This window comes from Notechis scutatus, chromosome 2 (assembly GCF_049901735.1).
Source record: "Notechis scutatus isolate UNSWTSFEM ecotype Mainland chromosome 2, rNotScu1.2, whole genome shotgun sequence".
Taxonomy (NCBI): domain Eukaryota; kingdom Metazoa; phylum Chordata; class Lepidosauria; order Squamata; family Elapidae; genus Notechis; species Notechis scutatus.
This window is the reverse complement of record NC_142010.1, coordinates 101,799,229-101,819,179: the sequence shown is the minus strand read 5'-3', so window position 1 is coordinate 101,819,179 and position 19,951 is coordinate 101,799,229. Positions and strand designations below refer to the sequence as shown.

General features: G+C 40.9%; 1 protein-coding gene and 1 long non-coding RNA gene across 2 annotated transcripts in view; one reads left to right on the top strand and one right to left on the bottom strand.

The window, feature by feature from the left end:
• The window catches only part of TECR (trans-2,3-enoyl-CoA reductase), a 51,194-nt gene that overhangs the window by 30,711 nt on the left and 532 nt on the right, over positions 1-19,951 (bottom strand). The window lies entirely within an intron of this gene.
• Positions 770-16,429, top strand: LOC113418190 (uncharacterized). The gene is made up of 4 exons (XR_015747636.1): positions 770-1,140; positions 5,268-5,380; positions 13,310-13,560; positions 16,274-16,429. It is a non-coding gene; the product is annotated as an uncharacterized LOC113418190 (long non-coding RNA).

Genomic DNA, 19,951 nt, shown 5'->3' with positions numbered 1-19,951 from the left:
CTGACCCTCCCTTCGCCTCCCTTGGGGGGCGAAAAACTGCGCTTCTCCCTTAATGGCAAGTATGCCAATTTAAACAAATGCGCAGGGGCTAAGGAGAGAGAATCAAACCTGAGATCTGAATAGTTAAAGAGAATTCCAAATTTCCTGCTTCGGCCAAGGAGCAAAGAGAGAGCACAGCCTGTCTCGCACGAGGCTGAGCAAAAACTGGGGAACGCCCTGGAAGAGTCACGTGATGAAGGAGGAGCGTTCCTCAATTCGAGCTCAGCCTAAGCAAGCAGAGACTGAAGCACCTCCCATCTCTGGATGCTCCGAGCAGCTCATAGGAGAAAGCCAGACTCACTTAACAACTGTGGCAAAAACATTGTAAAATGGGCAAGATTAATGTAATAACTACAGTACAGTGATTCTTGCTCACCCACCAAAATTTTGGGCTCAGTTTTGGTAAGTCAAGGATGACCTGTAACTAGCCTTCAAAAGTTGCTAATGTTTGTCCCTTGATATTGTATGCTTTCAGAATAAGGTTATTCATAATGACAGGATCTTGCATCAGATTAATTATACTATTATACTCAACTTTACAAAGCTTTTCTTATATAAAATAAATGTAATCATCACTCTTTCCAAAAGACAGAAACATAATCTCCTTCTTCTCTTATTTATGTAAGAGCTTAGCTCTTTGAAATTAAGAGCTGCCTTGAGTGGGACAAAAATTTGGAATCTGTTCAGCATGTCCAACAGATACCAAGGACCAGCTCCAAACAGGGGTATTAATAGAACTGTGCCTCAGACAGGAATGGTCACTCTCATACTTCAGAGCTTCTAAAACGAAGAATTTATTCCAGTGGAAAGCGACACATAGATCACACTGACCAAATTAAGCTACTGTAAACTACAATCAGTTGCGCAGCAAGAACTGAAGATAATACGATCTACGAAAGGAGAGAGTAAAGCCCCAGAAAAACAACTTGATGTTAAAGAAATGCAAGAACCATTAGAATATATTGAAAATAAAGCAGCCTCCAATTGAAGCCTTTCAATAAATCTGTGGGGAAATTTTTAAAAAATCACCACGAAAGTAAGAAGAACTACTAATCCAGACAGAAGCAACCTGATACAAAAAAAAAAAGACAAGAAGCTCTGGTAAGTGTTGTTGGTGTGAGGGGTGAGGGGAGATAGTGGAATTTAGAGATCAACATCTGAATTGCTTATCCTAATAAGACTTGCATATACTGCAGACTATTTCAAACACACATTTTACACAAGAAATTTTGCAAATAAGGGTGGTGTTCCCACACATCATTCTTAACAAGTTGCTTGGCTAAGCATTGAAGTGAAAATAAAATATAAAAATGCCAAGAGGCATACAGCATATAGGTAGGACCATTTTCCCACTATGTGGCCTCAACTAAAATTGTTGTCACTTACAACTCAACGTTGAAAACTTTCCAGAAGTCTATTTTCTAGAAGTCTATTCATAATGCCACATTTCGATGTAACATACCTTTCACGGATGAACTGAATTTGTAGGTGTCCAATCTGCCAATGGAGATTATAAGGATTTAATAAACGTGTACCTCAGCATACAGAAATTCTCTCGTAGTCAAAATGTTCCTAATTGTCATAACAAGGGCACATCCAATCTATATACTCAAATATTAAAATAAATTTAAATAGCTAAATTTGTAACAGCTTACAAAATTCAAGCGCACAGTTTAAATATTAATTCTAATTTCATATAAGCATTAATAATTCTCTACATCTCTTTAGGGAGACCTGACTCATAAGACAGGTTCATAGGCATGACATTTCAAGGCATGTCTCTTCCTATATATGCCCATCTAATTACTAAAATTATCAGAACCTTTCTTTCAGGTTCTCTAGAATGTTGTTCAGTGGGATACATTTAAATTTTCCAAAGAATATCTTGCTATGTATTTATAGTATAACATTTATAGTATACAGTATTTAAAAATGCTGCCTTGGGTCTAGTCCGTTAACCTTTTTAATTCCTGCAAAGATCTTTTTCAGTTCCCAGGGCTTTGTCAAGCTTCATTTAAGTTAGTTATGAGGTATTTCTACTGACTATTTCAATTGTTGCTCTAATTAACTCTGTTTCTATATAAATCTGAGATTGGGATTTATCTACAAAAGGACAAATAGACTGCAGAAGTAAATAAATCTGTTGTACTTAGTGTAGGCTTGTGCTGGTAGAGAACTAGAAAGTTATTAAATGTGTATAATTGACAATGGCTATCTGCAGGACAGATTAAACCTATGCATGGCGAAGTGGCCAGTGACCATTGCACACTCAATCTACTGGAAGAAAGAAAATTGCATATAAAGTTTCCTGGAAAATCAAAAGCTGGATCCAATTCCATAGCTCTATGACTACAATTCAAGATGAAATTGGACAAGCAAACATAAGCAGCAGGCATACCCAGAATGTTTATGCCTGTAAGTAGTATAGTTATGATCCATCCACTCTGATTTGTTCTGAGGTCTTTATTTGAATATAGCACAGAAGCAGCAGATTGAGATGTGGGGGACTGGGGGGACGGGAAAGCATAAGCTTGGCTGGCAATGACTACTACAGGTACATGTGCAGTTGCATAAGATCAGAAGAAGAATATCAGAAAGGATATTATGGTTTTGCTCCCCTCCCCACTTGGTCTCAGATGCAACTGAAGACAGTGCAAGAATGTGGTAACAGTATCTCTTAATTCCCCACTGACTGAAAATATTAACAACTCAAACTTGTGTCAGATTCCCTGCTATCCATCTAACACATTCACAAAGATATAACCATTAAGAAGTGTATGTCCCAAAAGAAAATTTCATTACTTATTACTGTTTCCATAATTAAGATCTGTTCTTCAAGATACACAGCCTAAATCACAAACTTAGATCTCCTAACAAAAATTCTCTGCACAGTTTTACTTCGGAAACCAAGGTAGCTAAAAAAAATTCCTCAAGTTACATTCATCGATGTAAAAAATAAAAAGCAATGAGCTCTAGCATCCTTGAAATAGTTAGGAAAAGATAGTTGGCAGAAGTCTGCACAATTTGAACACCCTTCAGTAAGAGTGAAGATGTGAAAAGTTAGACTTGACTTTCCAATTTATAAAAGGGACAGCAGTGGACCTGGTGCCAAGAGGCTCTTCGGAAAACATTTGACACCTTTCTGATTGACCCAATGAAGCATCTTTGAGATGTAACAAGATGGTTAATTGTCATTCAGTCATTACAGTGACAGCAAAGATAAATAATCTATAAGAGGATACGGAAATGTGGTAACAGATTGGTTCAACATATTGTTATTAGGGTTGGTTGCACAACCAGCAAGATGTTTAGGCTAGATTTGCCATTTTAATCCACTAATCAAGTCCTTCCCAAGGCCCTAGCTAGGTAGAAGTTGCTGTTTTGATGATGTAAAGATATTGTCACAGAATGTAAGCTATTCCAGGTAAAGTTGCCTTTTGCAATTGACAGGTGATGATTTTGTCAATGCCAATGCTGTTCAAGTGCTCTAGGCGCTTTCATATTGTACCCAGCATAGCTATTATTATCTTTGCTTTGAGGTCAGTTCCAGTCAATGTTGATAGAGGGAGACAAATCCAGCCCATGGGTCCCACTTTGTGGAATGCCTCAGGATTTGATTTTCTTTTCCCTTCTATTTAACATTTACACGAAGCCACTTGGTGAGGTGAGGTTTGGGATCAGGTATCATCAATGTCATGGATGCAAAACGGGCTCCAACTCAACCCTAGCAAGATTGAGTGGCTATTTGGATACTCCAAAGACAAGGTTCTTCCATTTCTGAATGAGGCTGTACTATCCCAGACAGACTTGATACATAATTTAGGAGTCCTCCTAGACTCATGACTCCTATTCAAAGAGCAATTGGCAACCATGGCTAGGTGACTGTTTGCCCATCTTTGGCCCAACTGCACCCATTCCTGGACTAGGAGAGTCTGCTCACCATCACCATGCCCTTGTAACCTCTTGTTTAGATTACTGCAACAATTACCGCTCTAGATGGAGCTGCCCCTGAAGATCATTCGGAAATTCAACTGGTGCAGAATAGCACTTAGCAATAGCACTTAGACCTATATACCGCCATAGGGCTTTTACAGCCCTCTCTAAGCAGCTTACAGAGTCAGCATATTGCCCCCAACAATCTGGGCCCTCAGCATGCTGCAGAATGTTGCTGCGCTAGTAAGAGGTGCCAAATATGCAGCACACATGACACTGCTATTGCATGAGCTGCATTGGTTACTGATATCTTTCCAGGTGCAATTCAAGGTTATCACCTTTAAAGCCCTATATGGCTTGGACCAAGTAACTTGAGGGACTGCCTTTTTCTGAGAGTCTCTATTCACCCAATTAAATCTAGCACACAGGTATCAAACTTGCAGCATCATGTTGCCATCACATGACCATTCACAGAGCTGAGGTGGGTGTGGCCTGCATGTGACACATCTGGCTCACAGACTGCCAGTTTGATACCCCGATCTAGAAGATTGGACATGCTGTAGATCCTGTCAACCAAAGAGTGTTATCTGGCGGGAAAGAGAATATGGGACTTCTATGCAGTAGCCGCTGCGTGTTTCTAATTTGTCCATCTATAGCAGGGGTGTCAAACTTGTGGCCCGCAGGCCAGATATGTCACATACTGGCCCTGGCCCTGCCCAGTTTAGCGAAAGGGGGGAAAAGTCAAATACATCACATGACACTGCCGTGATGATGCAAGTTTGACACTCCTGGTCTATAGTGTGCAATTTGAGCTTCTTATCTGTTGAGCTTTTTGACTTTAGCTGTTAGTTGCTTCTTTATTATTTCTAGTGGTTGCTTGATCTTCCTTGTTTCTAGATGACATTTCTTCATCAGTATTCTTTGGTCTTCTTGTCTTCAGCTTCTTTTCTGTCATCTACTTTAACTTTGTCAGATCTAATCTTAGCATGTAGATCTTATTTTTCAACAAATCTTCCACTTAGGTGGTGCACTAGCTCTTTTTTCTTGTTTATTGATTTTGCATCTAGGGTATTCAGTTATAACTACAGCCATGGCTAGACATTAATTAGTTTGTTTCTTACAGTGAGCTTTTGCTTATATTTGGTATCACAATATTGTCAACTTTAATACTTTAGTTCTTTCTTTGGAACAAAATTCAATGCAAATAACCTTATTCTGATGTTTTTGTGCTGTTCTAGGTGCTCAAGCGTACTTTGTTTCAATTCCTCTTGTGCTTTTTTTTTTTTGTTTAAAAGGGCTTTGGTCTTTCTGAGTACCTGCTTTGGGAATGAAAACAATTCAACAGCTATCCTAGCATTTTCTACTACCAACTTCCCCTGGTTTGCCTCTACAGTCTGACCTACTTCTGGTAAGACTTTCATTTCTTTGCCCTGTGTAGACCTTTGCAATTCTTCCAATGCTGCTTCTACTTTTATTTCACATTATAAATGGATGTTGATATGTTAGTCTTTGTTATTTCTGATTCTAGATGCTGTTCTTTCCAGAATTGGTACATTCTTTTCTCTTTTCCTCCCTCCCTCCCTCTCTTTTATACAATAACTTAAGGTAATGAACATCATCTTCTCATTGGATTTAATTTGTACTCATTCATTTTTTTGATTTGTTTTCAGTCTTTGTATATCTGTGACAGATAAACAACCTTTCTTCCAATAGTCCTGCAGCTGCGGGTTCTGGTTGCTCAGCTAACAGTCTTTAATCCTGCAACTCATTTGTCACTCTATGTCCAGAAACTCAAATATCTAGCATGGTTCTTGTTGACATGGGTGATGACAAATGTCAGGGCTGCCATTCTGCTAAGCTACACATCGCAAGCTGACAGCCTTACATTGTAATTAAGGGGGTGAGGGAGCAGAGGGGGGATGTTTTGGAGAACATGGGGATATCCATGTAACACCTATCTGCAAGTCATTAAAATTACTGCATTAGTACTGCCTTTCACTAGTAGTGAAAAGATGTGCTTGATATCAGGACTTGCAGAAGATGCTGCATGATCATTCAAGCAAGTCTGAAATGCCCTTTTGTCTTTGAATCCAAAATCCAACTGTTGGATTCTTACATCATTCTGAATGTTTTAACCCTATAACAATTATTGGAATAAGCCATAATGTCTAGATTCACATAACAGACTAAGTCTAAATCCAACAAGTCACATTATAGCTTAGTAAACAACAAATACAGCATAACACAAGGGAAGTCTGTATTTTAACATATGAAAATCCACATTATAGAACCTTAAACAGGACAGACTACAGCATAACACTAGTTCCTATTTAAAGTTCCGTGATACAGATTTCAAACCTTTCTCCATTTGCCCTTTACCTCTTATATAAACGTCATTTTACATGGGTAACATTTGCTTATTGGGTCCACAAAGTGAGATAAACGTAGGTCACCCTTAGCTGTTTTGCAACAATATTAGCGTTTCTGCCCTTAAGCTACAGATAACAAGTTGCCAGACATATCAAAATGACATATTTCACTGTTTATTCCATCGTGAGTGATAAAAATTAAGTACTTATTATTCATTTTAAGCCAGTATGGACAATTCTCCCTCCAATTCCTAGCTCATGTCTTCTACTGCTGCTTTGTTTTTCTCTCAGATTATAAGTGTTCAAGAAGCATGGAAGATATTTTTCAACTTTTGCATAGAGATGGGAGCTTTTCCCTGATCTTTTTTGGAGGAGGTTGCAGCAAGCACCAGTGCATGCTACAGTAGCATTTTTAAAAGAAATTTGCTACCTACAAAAGGACTGATGCTGTATAACACGGGTGTCAAACTCGCCACGTCATGTTGCCATCATGTGACATTTCGCAATGTTTTTCCATTCGCGGAGCTGGGGTGGGCATGGCCTGCGCATGACGCATCTGGCCCGCAGGCCTCCAATTTGACACCCCTGCTGTATAATGTTTGCTTGCACTGTTGCCCAAGAACACTAGACTCCCTCTTCGGTTTTTCAGAACTAGGGGAAATCAGTATTTGTGTTCATTCACAGATCACTGTGTGTGGATGTAAGCTCCTTTTCATTTCCCAGTGCATAGTCTTTGAAAGAGGAAGGATACAGAAATGCACAGTTGCTACTTCCACCTAATTCCTGGATCACTTTAATAATTTGGAGATGTTTTCTACCACCATTGACATTAGAGGGGGAAAGGAAACTAAGATAGAAGAATTAACCATTTTCATTAACGCACTTGCAGGTGGACAGTCAATGTGATGACCCAGAGTATATCAGAAATATAACAAAAACCAAAATGTAAATAAAAGTCCTTTAATGCCTTCAACTTGGCTTCACTGTTTAATTGTTCACAGTGGAGGAGTAAACTATTTTCAAAATAACATTTCAAAGGAAAGAAACACAGTTCAAATTCAAAGAGCCGATAATGAAGCAAAAACCAAAAACAAACCGCACTGAATGACAGACCAGGATAGATAATTGCCAACTTCAGGCAGATAACCAGGTACGGTCCGTTGGAAGAACGCCAACCAAGATAAACCTTCTTTAGGAATAAAACACTAATTTGTCTCCAGGGTCTGTTAGCACGCAGGTCCAAACTCTTATGCAGATCTCACACCTGCAACCCATGAAAAGGATCATGGCCCTCTCCTCCGAGTACACCTCATTTTACCCTGATCCTCTCCTTCTTACGTGCCCTAGGATGGATAGTGGATGGGCCTGGGTCCTCCTCTGACTGCTCAGAGCCAGTTTCCACCAGGGGCATGACAGTCAGGATACCAATACTGATCAATGAAGCAAAACAGATCAAATAGATTTAGAATATACTGTATTTTTCGCTCCATAAGATGCACCTGACCATAAAGATGCATCTAGGTTTAGAGGAGGAAAACAAGAAAAAGAAATATTCTGAACCGGAGCCTGAGAGGACCACAGTTAGGTGTCCTCTCATGTGCCAGCTCTGCCTATTGACTCCTGCCAGAGGTGGGCAGAAGAGGTTCAGCACTGTAAAAGGACCCTGCCACCTCGGCCCAGCTGCTATTCACCAAAGAACCAGCACCGGTCCACCGTTGGGGGCCCTGAGGTAATACATTTCATGGTCTGTGATGCAATATTAGCTCCATAAGACACATAGACATTTCTAGCAACTTTGGGGGGGGGGGAGGAAGTCTGTCTCATGGAGCAAAAAATACAGTAGATAGGCAACGAAGGCAAAAGATATCATCCTAGAATAGTTTTCTACTAATCCATTGATTAATTATTCAGCAACAGGAATAGATCCTATGTCAGGCTGCAATGAGGTATTGATTTTTCTGCTAAATATCAGTTCATATTTAGGGGAGGAAAAAAACCAGGAAAAAACTGGAGATCTTATTTGAAATGCATGTTCTCCAAAATTAAGCTAACAGCACCCTCTAGTGTACCAACAAAACTTCAACAACTAAAAGGCTTACAGCTACTCTACAAAGCAAATTCTCCTCCATGCTGCATCGAGAGCCCAGGATAGGATAGGATGGGTTGACTCCTTCCTATGACATTATTTAGCTGAGTCTGTACTAAGATATAAAAGCCAGACCCCGGAAGTTACCACAGCTTTTGACTCAGCTCCTTTCAGTCAGTAGCTGTGTTTCTGAAAGCTTTCTGTTAGTTAGCACTCTCCAGCGATCTTCAGTACCTTTTTTCCTCGCTTCAGCAGCTTCCAGGATCTGGGCAGCTGCTCTTCCAGGAGAGCAGGGCTCTCTCTCTCTCCTGCAACGTTGGGAGCAGCGTTGCCAAAGCGCTGTTCAGGCAAGTTGGGCAGCGTCTGTAGACCTCCCCCACGCCTGCAGTTTGAACAGTCTAAAAAGCGATCGGCAAACCGATAACTGCGTCAGCCAGCTGATTGTGTGGCCAGAGGCTGCCCTTTCCTTTGCTGACTTCGTTCGGGGCTCTTTATAGCCTAAGGAGCGATTCTTCGATCTCGGAGCCTGTTTCCCATAGTCAGTGGCCATCTTGGATTGAAGCCTTCCACCACGAGGTGAGCAGCCATATTGTAAGCCCAGGGGCCATTTATACCCTAAGGAGCTTAATAGAAAAAATTACAGTTTCTTTCCATCGCAAGAGCCTTTTATTCTACAATGAAGCAAGATAAGGGTCAGGCAGAGATTTCCCCCCCAGTGGAGCAGTCTCTTAAGCCAATAAGAGAAAAAGACATAGGCAACGCACCCAATCGGTCCAGAAGGAGGTGGCTGCTAAAATCAGAGCTAAGGCTCTAGCCCCTAAGGCAACTCAGGCTGAGTTGAGGGCAGAAAAGCGCAGACATGCAGCCCTAGAGAGGCAGTTCAACAGAACTATTCAACAGAAGGGAGTGCAATTACAGCAGGTGATACCCGTGGGCCCCAGCCAAGCCCTCCCAGGGGAGGAGAAGTTATCTTGAGCCTTTCCATCCTCCATCCTGGTCTCCTGAGGCTTTGGCAGTACAACATGATCCTCAGGATCTAAGCAGATCTGGGCCTTATTTCCAACAGGCTTCTGGGCCCTATGCTCCTCCCCCTCCCTCCAGGCCTCAAACCTCTTCTCAATCTAGGCCTGAAGCCACCTTCACTCCCACAGCAGCGGGACTTCGGACTTCTGCCTCTCCTTTGAGCATAGACCAGGGAATATCCAAGATGTTGTCTCATTGGCCATTAGGCAGGGATTGGCTGAAGGCTTCAAGCAAATTCTTCGACATCTGGAAAGGGCTCAGGCCCTTCTCAATCTATAAGTTCCCTGCCTCATCACCCTGATTTAGGGTGAGACCTTTGACCAAAATCTTTCAGAGGAAGAGGACTCTCGCCCAGAGCAGACATCCTCTGCATTGGTCTTCAATCCTTCTCTCTTCAGGCCATTACTCAGCAAGGCCTTGGTCACTGCCAAGCTGTCACCAGAGGAAGTGGCTCCTGAGCCACAAGGAAATCCCTCTAGCCAGGGAGACGCACTCTTCTCCAAGCCTGTAGTGCATGCAGGGGTTTTGCCTTCTCCCACTTTGCTCCTGGTCATGGTCAAGGAAGAGTACGCTTCTCCTTCGGCAGGTCCTCGCCCATCTTCTCTGGATAAGCGCTTCTACAACGTCAGCACAGCCCTGGACAATGCCCTGGCAGTGCTTCTGTTGACATTCCGGCAGTGCATGGGCTATTCGACCTTCAACAGCAGCATCCTTTTTTCACAAGGGCATCCATCTGGTGGCTGCACCAACTCCAGATTAGATTGCCTACATCTGACCTTTGGTCTCACCAAGACCTTAATAAGATTATCGCAGTGGCGGAATTCACTGCAGATGCCACTCTCAATTCCGCCAAATTTGCATCTAGGGCCATGGTATCTTCAGTAGCAGCAAGAAGACTGTTATGGCTCAGAAATTGGCAGGCGGAGTCACGCCGTAAATGGAAGCTGGCTTCAGTTCCATTCACGGGCGATAAGCTTTTTGGCAATGCTCTGGAACCTTATCGCACTGAAACCAGAGATAAACGTAAGATTCTCTCTTCCTCTGGGAAGAGAGCCGACTATCGCCCAGCTCCTTATCGCCCTCCTGCCTTTGGAGCGGAGACCTCATCCCGCTTCCCCCAGTCTCAGAGTCCATACTCCCAACGTCAAGACCAATGTGTGGAAACATCTGGCAGGCAACAACCTTCTACTGGTAAACAGCCCTTTCGGGGGGGGATCGTTTCTTCTGTCGCTCTAAGTAATACCTCGTTCTCCCCACCCATCGGAGGTCGCCTAACCTTCTTTGCCTCCAAATGGGAGGAGTCAACGACGGATGCCTGTGTGCTCTGCACTATTAGGTCAGGGTTACAATTGGACTTCCTAATGCCACCCCCAAAATGGGGGGAAATTTTTTTTTTTTTTTGAGCTGGCCTGTCTCTTGGGACATTTCAAGGCAAGACTTCATGAAACAGGCCATTCAACACCTTCTTGAAATCTGAGCTATTCAACCTGTTCCCCTCTCTCAACGGGGACGTGGGCTTTACTCTAGCCTTTTCATCGTTCCCAAAGCCTCGGGGGGGTGGGGGGGTGGCGAACCATCCTGGATCTAAAAATTCTCAACCAATTTGTAAAATACAGACAAATTAAAATGCAGACTCTGCATTCTATTTTAGAGAGCGTTCGGGAGGGCGATCTCTCTTCCACTGATCTCATGGAGCCTTCCTCCACATCCCCTTTTGGCCTCATCATCGCTAGTTTCTCCGTTTCTGTTATCAGAATACCCATTACCAGTATCGAGCACTTCCCTTCGGCCTCTCATCGGCTTCAAGGGTCTTCACGAAGGTTCTGGCGGCATTGATGGCATCTCTGCGTTCTGTTCCAGTGAGGATCCAATGCTACTGGGATGACATTTTGATTCTGTCCTCCTCCATCCATGCAGCCCATCGGGATCTGCAAATTACCCTGTCATATCTCCAGAGCCACAGATTTTTCCACTCCCGTCCACTCCAATGGTTCCTGCTTCCCTACCATCGAACAGGAACCAACCTCTCATCCATCAAGGTCCCGCTCCCGCCACAAATCCAGAGATCTCTCAATTGGTGGCATTTCCCGTTAATCTAGAAGGGACTCCCTTTCAGGGTCCCAGACAGGCTAGTGATAACCACCGATGCCAGCCTCCTGGGTTGGGGGTCCCATATGCAGGGCCAGATAGCTCAGGACCTTGGTCCAGGTCAGAGCTGGCCCTTCCCATAAATTGGCCAAAGCTCAGAGCCATTTTTCTAGCTCTCAAGCATTTCAGGTACTCAGTGACTGGCTCTCATGTTCTAGTCATTATGGACAACATGGCCTCCATAGCTCATGTCAACCGGCAAGGGGGGACGAGGTCCAGAGCCCTCATGGGAGAGGCGCTACGGTTGGTGTTATGGGCAGAGAAACACCTGTTGTCAATCTTGGCGGACCACATCTCCGGGATCAACAACTCCCAGGTCGACTGGCTCAGCAGGAGCTTAGTCGACCAGGCGGAATGGTCCATTCCTCCATCTCTATTCAGGGACCTTTCCCTCAGATTCGGAACACCAGAGGTGGATCTCTTCTTCACTCCTCAAATCGCCCAGCTCACCAGATTCTTCACCAGGTTTCCTTGCCTGGGAGCTAAAGGGACCAATGCTCTTTGGTGCAGATGACTCAAAAGTCTCCTCTATGCCTTTCCCCCGCTTCCCATCATTCCGGCAGTAATTCAGAAGATGTTGGAGGAACGAGCGGAGCTCCTCCTCCTGACACCCTACTGGCCAAGGACGCCCTGGTCAACCTATCGGGAGGCTTCTCCTTGGAGGATCCCAGCCCATCTAACCTCCCTTCATCAGGGGATTCTGCTCCACCCGGAGCCCCTGTGGCTCAAGCTGACCATATGGCACTTGGGCGGCAGTGGCTAGGGGTGCCTGATCTTCCTGAAAGGGTCATCATCACTATCCTGGCATCTCGCAAACCTTCTACAAGGCGCATCTATGATGCCACCTGGAAGGCCCTTCCCGAGGGTTCCTTAGGGAGGGTCTCTCTCCTGCTTCAGCCCAGTTGGCAGAGTTTCTTAGATTCCTTCAGCATGATCTGTAGAAAGGTTTGGCCCCCAACTCCTTATGCAGGCAGGTTGAGGCCCTCTCCTCGGTTCTTTCATGGGGTTCGCTTCCTTCCTTATCCCATCACCCTTCAGTCAGGAAGTTTTTTTGAAAGGGGACTTCCAACCTGCACCCCCGGTGGTTCACAGGTATCCTTCCTGGGATCTTCATGAGGTCCTTAATGCCCTTACGAAGCCCCCCTTTGAACCCCTTAGAACATTGTCTCTCCATTTCCTGACTCTGAAGGTAGTGTTCCCCATTTCCATCACTTCAGCCAGGCGGGTATCCGAGCTCGTTGCTCTTTCCATCAGACGGGACCTTTGTTCCTTTCACGATGATAGGGTTGTCCTCAGTCTGGACACCTCATTTCTTCCAAAGGTTAACACCTGTTCCACAGGTCCCAGGACATTATGTTGCCTGGCTTCTGCCCCCTCCCGCACCATGACTTAGAGCAGCAGTGGCACACGCTAGATGTAGGAAGGGCTCTTAGAATATACATTAAGCGCACTTCCTCCTTCAGGAAATCAGAAGCCATGTTTATTTCCTTTTCCCTTCTCACTTGGGGCACATGGCCTCTTCTCCTACTATTAGCAGGTGGGTCAGATCTTGCATTGAGCAGGCCTACAAAGCTGCAGCCCTTCGGGTTCCTCAAGGTCTGACGGCGCACTCTACCAGAAACGCGGCCACTTCGGCTGCCTGGGCAACCCAAGCACCCTTGGAGGAGATCTGTCATACGGCCACGTGAACATCTCCGTCTTCTTTCATCAGATACTACCATCTGGATGCCTTTGCCTCGGCAACTTCAGCCTTCGGCAGACGGGTGCTTCAACGAGTGGTTCAACAGTCGGTGTGATGAGCCGGACGAGGACCCACCCATGGACATGCAAGCTTTGGTATGTCCCATCCTGGGCTCTCGATGCAGCATGGAGGAGAATGGGCATTGGTAGAAGTTACCCTGAACGCCCTTTCTATCTATGCTGCGAGAGAGCCCAGCCCCTCCTTTGATTCGTCCAGAGAGGGTAAGTCATATTTCTGTATTCATTTGTGCTTTCAGAAACACCTTTCAGTCTGTCAAGTATCTTTGCCAAAGCTGGGGTAACTTCTGGGGTCTGGCTTTTATATCTTAGTACAGACTCAGCTAAATTACATCATAGGAAGGAGTCAACCCATCCTATCCTATCCTGGGCTCTCTCGCAGCATAGATAGAAAGGGCGTTCAGCGTAACTTCTACCAACGCCCATTCTCAGTTGGCTTATACATGAGATGTTCTGTTTGCTGACAAAAAACACACCACTGTAGTAGATAATTATCTCTTTTATTTAAATTATTCAAACCAGGGAAACTCAATAGAACTATATTAAACACTCAGTAGATGAAGGGTTTGAAGAGAATTGAGAAATATACCCTTATCAAAATAAATTAAAAGTTCTTTCTCCATTTAGCTCATAAAAGGCAATCTTAGCCATACAAATGTAATTTACCAAATGTTTCTTGCATTTTGAGTTTGACTTTTATTTCACACAGAATTTCTTATGTCAAGCCCATGGAAACAATGCTGCAAGTTGTACAAAAATGGCAGCATATACTGTACTTTGTACTTTGTTCAGTACTAGCAAACAGTTAAGTGACCAGTGTAAATCATAGTATTTAGTTGTCTTATTCCCAGATATTTGCTGGCTAAATGAAGTTTCTTAATGTCAATTTGTAATTTTGTGATTTGAAAAAACGTATTTTCTAATATTGTAATTAAAATTATAATTATTGTAGTTAAAATTGTAATTATTGTAGTTAAAATTAACCTTGAGATAGAAATGGGGGGGATTCTTATAATCACCAATATATAAAAATATAAAAAGGACAAGATTTCAATACATAGCCAGTGTACTTTGAATGTAACATACAATTTTAAAACTATCCAAACTGAACCTTAATCAAAGCTATCATATTTATCTTTAATTAAGACCCCTTAGTAGTAGTTATAAGAAGAAACACATTAGGCAATAGTAAGGGGAAGAAAACATAGGTTTAAATGAACTTGCAATGAAAAGATAGAAATAGTGGGATGTTAGGTATCTAGTTAGGGCCAATATATCCTGAAATAGAATTGCTATAGGACTCCCATATCTTTCTAATCACTTTTGGAAATTGCTTGTCAACTGCTTTTCAGCCATTGGGAACTGTGAATCAACAAATTTAAAAATACAGGATGAGTTTCCTTCAATCATTAGCAAAAGAAGTTTTAAATACAAATTTAAGGACTTGATTTTTTTAAATAAACCTAAAAAGGCTGATTAGAACTTTGATTTTGGACATACGCAGGGTCTAGATGGATCTGAAATAAGATTTTGGAATTAATTATAAAAATCCTTCTTGTGGGAAATTGTTTTTGTTTTGAATTATTTTTAAAAAATTATAAGACTTTAACGATTGGACATTAGTGGGAACTAGAAATAACTGAAGATTATAATTAAGGGAGAAGAACACTTAAATTTGACTTTCAATTACAGAATGGAGCAAATATACAAGGCTGAGGCTGATCTAAAAGTGGATTTTAGAATAACAGTCAAAATGTATGGGAGGGAAATGCTACACTGGACATAAAAAAAAACAGCTGATGTCTTAACAACCAAAAGGAATATACAAATAACACATTAAGAGGGTGGATATATTTTCTATACTGAATTTACAAATAGGCTAGTTAAAGCTTTGAAGATAAAGATTGTTACAAGTAAAAGAAAGAAATATAAAAATGGTTTATATGATAAAGGTTAAAAAAGATATGTTATTATCTTTAATAACCAAAGTGGACTTTTGCTGATTCTGATTGAAATGATGAGGTTTTTAAGGATTTGTTTGTAAGAGATGGGATATGGGAAGAAGAGATAATTTGCTTAATATAAGGTGATTACTTTAAAAAAATATACTTTTGGTAAAGGGGAAGTCATATCTATATATGTATTTCTATATCTATAAATATATTCTTATTTTTTCATTTATTTTTAACACTTTTTTTCTTTTTTAAAAGTTTTTATCAGTTTCTTATCATTGTCGTTATCAGTGCAGCCTCTAACTTAAGAGAATGGCTGCATATGCCTACAGTTATGCTGGACCATGCATACAGTATTCTTATTAAAAGGAGTGTAAGACCCAAAAAAGTTGCTTACAACATGTTTTGTCTTCAGCTTCCAGCTGAAATTAACTCCTTATCCATTAACTTCAGAGTAAAATAAAGTATTGAGAAACATCTTTCATTTTTGTGCAATCCTTTTACCATTTGCATAGCTTCACTCTAAATTGTCATGATCACATGAGTACAATAAAATGTTAAGATTTTTGCAAGATTTGTATGCATTTTCATAACAATTAAATGCTATATAAACAAGGATAGGCAATTTGGTGGCCTCCAAATGTTTAAATTATGACAGGGTGTATAAAAATTTATTTTAAAAGATTTTTTATTTAAACTTGTTTTTTAATTTAAATTGGGCTTTTTTCATTTTTTTTAATTAAATTTATTTTAAAATTATTTTGGAGTAAAAATCTATCTAAAGATAGTTTTCTATTTAAGATACATTAATAATTTAGTTTTTTAAGCATGAAATGGAGCTTAGTTATGTAGCACGAGACTATATATTCTGACTCTAAGAATGAGGAAGGGCAAGCAGTAAAAATGAAAGTGAAGCCTTCTAAGCAACTTATAAATATAATATTAAAGAGCACCTGTCATTTCAGATCCATCATGGCAGCACCTGTTAGCAGGCATTACTCACCTGCTGCCCGCCACGTCCCTCACCTTGTTGTGTTACTGCCGCATCACCAGCCATCCCACTAAAGTGAATGGGTCTGTCTGTGAGTCAACAGTGGATCAGAGGAGCCACTGCAGGACAGAGAGGACTTTAAAAATTACGATTTAAATCAAGTTGATTTAAATCAAGCCTTTTTATTTATTTAATTTGTCAAACAAGTATTCGATAACAGATGTAAGTATAAACATGATTATGAATGCATAATAATACATATTACTATTATAATATATTATAATACATTTTTACTACTGATTTAAATCACGGTGGCCTATTCATTGATCTTTTTCTTCTAAGCAAATGGCTATGACTGGAGAAATTATATTCTCCAAGACAGTCTTCCCCAACTAAATACCCTCCAGATTTGTATGTCATTAAAGGTCCCACATGGCTGTTTGGAGAGCATGTGGCTGTAAGAGCCTGATTTGGGCATATCTTTGCTATTAATAATGAAGGTTAAAATCAGGAAATTAATGAAAGAAAAAACTACAAACTGTCAGCAAATAAGCAATATTGCCAATTGATTCTGGGAAAAGTTATTATTTTCTACCAGCTCAAGGTATTGTGGAAGAGATTTTAAACACTCAATTGCTCAGTATTCAGACAAGGCCATTTGAAAAACTGCCGAGCTAAGTAAGCAATGCAAAGAGCCAATCTTAGTACCATTGCACTGCTAAGCATATATCCATTTACAAGACAGGTGCAAAGGCTGATCTGACCTCAAGGCTGGAAAAGTATACTGAGCTGTTCAGATCATCTCCAGATTGTAAGGCAAATGTGCAAAAGTTGTATTGCAAACAACATTTAAAAGTTATAAAGTGTTCTTGGAAAAAGAAAATTATTGAAGCAATCCACACAAGAATCTTTTGTTCTTTAAAAACATTCCAAATACCTAAACAAATTTTAAATCATGCAACTGTGTCCAGGGCAGAAGCCTCCTAGACAGGAACTGTGACTATTGGTCATAGTATTAAAACAATATAAGGAACCACTGAATGTAATTGTTATCATTCAGACTTACTTTGCAGTTTATACCAATATTTTCTTAGATAATCGTATTTGCCGGCGATAAGACGACCCGGCGTATAAGACGACCCCACCACCACCAGAAACGCTCCAGAAATCCCCTGGGCTGCAGCGGCAGGGCGGAGGCCAGGGGCCGTGGAAGAGCAGGGGAAGGCGCAGCCTCGGGCGAGCGAGGCGAGCGGGATGAAGCGGAAGCGACGCAGGGGATCCGAAGCCGGTGAGGCGCGCTGCGGCCCAACAAGCATCCGAAAGCCGACAGTATATACCGCGCATAAGACCACCCCCACTTGGAGGCATGTTTTTCGGGGTAAAAAAGTCGCTCTTATACGCCGGCAAATACGGTAAGTATTATTTAATTTCTACATATATCTGTCTTTTGTAGTACTATACAACACAGAGAGGACACTAGGGGATACACAATGGGATATATTCAGTTGGGATATAAAGTGGATTATAAAGATCCAACAAGGACATCAGTTACAGTATTACATACCTAGTAATCAGTAGCACAAGAACCTAAGTCCATTATATCAAATAAGAGAAGAACCCTCAATGAAATACAAAAGCCTTTTGGAAGGCTTCCCTATTCTATTTCCATAAATTAGCAGGTGTTCAGTAAATGGAGAATTGAGAGTTTGTTTAGCAAAAACTACCAGAAAAAATAGTATCTGCTCTGAGGAAAAATTAATCTAGATTGAAGAAAGTAATTTGTGTTAATTTAAAGTTCCTATAAGGGTCCTGTGGCACCCAGGAAATAATAATCTTACTACCGGTAATACAAAAGTACTGGATATGTTTTTAAGATGTATATGTTTCTTTTTCGGTCCTGAAAGCTTTCTGCAAAAAAATATGAGGGTTCTGTAACATGTTCAAGTACGTATGGTGCATCAATTTTCAAGATAAAAGAACAATCCTGAACTAAAAATGTAGCAATCAATAGCTATGCTGTAACATTCTATTCCCTCACCTATAATTATTAGGAATTAGGTCACATAGGCTTATAACAAATATAACACAGTTGCTTGTCTTAAAGACAGGATAATTTATGTACTTACTTTCTCTCCCTCGCTCCTTTATCCTCTCAAACTCTATACGGTATTGCTTAAATCCATTATTAATGTACAATTGTACATTATGTACATTATGTACAATTGTACAACAATTGTACACCATGCTAAGCTTGTTTTAAATTTTGTTAGTTTGGGGGTTTTTTGGTGGTTTACTATGGTGTTTTGTAAACACAGGCCATTTGTTTGCCTTGTGATTCAAAGTACTATATTGTGCAAACCCAGAAAATAAATTCATTAAACCAGCCTAAACATCTTGCCTGAACATAGAAGGTGACACTAATTTCTATTACTAAATAAAATGCCCTTCTCTTCCATATTATTTTTACCTTTAAGGAATCCAGTCAATTGACATCCACTATCCTAAATATCTGTATTTCCGCTCAGTGACTAGTCATATGAAAGAAGACATCAAAAGTTATAAAAGCTTAAAATTAAGACTTTCCTGCATAAAGTAATCAAAACTATGAGAAATTCTGGAAATCTTCAGGAAATGTTATGGTTCCAGTTCAATGATATACTCAAAAAAGTATTATGTTTAATGTTCAACATAAAGCAATGTAACACATAATTAACTTTGTACATAGATGAACTAATAGTAAGGTTTGCAATACCAGTTTAACTGAGCAAGCCAAAATATTAACATATTAAAGCTGCCTTGCCTAATGACTTTTAGGTTCTCTTGAGTAATTAGAATCATGGCAAAAGCAACAGAAAAGACAAGAAGTCTGTTAAAGAAACAGCAGAGAGATTTGGAGATTTAAAAAAAACCAGATATACTGGAAGTATATGAATAGAAACATACACACACAAAATAATTGTAAATTATTTTAAAATTAAGATTTCTAAAGATGGATATGTTGGGAAAGATTGAAGACAAAAGGAGAAGGCGATGGCAGAGGATGAGATGGATAATGTAATTGATGCAACTAATGTGAATTTCAGAAAATTCCTGGAAACAGTTGCCGGGCAGAATGGCCTGTCATGCTATGGTGTTGTGAAGAGTTGGACATGACTGAACAATGGCTATTCAATTTGACACTTCACTACTACCACTCATTGAACATTACCCTCCTGAAATATCTTGATAACTTTTATGTTTTTAGAAAATGGAAAGGCATCGAAGAATATATGCAGAAAGGCACTGCTTCCATGTCCATCTGAGAGTAATACAGACTTGGGTTTTTCAAACTGATCTGCAAGAACTTGATGGGGTTCCAGGACAGCCTGAGGCAAAACAAAAAAAACCATTCACTTGGACATAGCCAACTTTCAGTGAAATGAAGCTTTGCCTCTTAGTCAAGGGTCTTTATTTTTCTGTTAGTTAAACAGGTGCCACCATCTGAAGAAGTCTGAAAACCTTCGATTTGGAGCATTTCTCTTCTCCAAGGAAAATTCAGAATATCTTTGGAAGCGAGCAAAAATCAGACCCAGATCTGTTCTAGGTAGCCGACAAGAAATAGACAAGAGCTGCACGCAATCAGTACAAGGAACAATGAAGTTATGGCACTTAA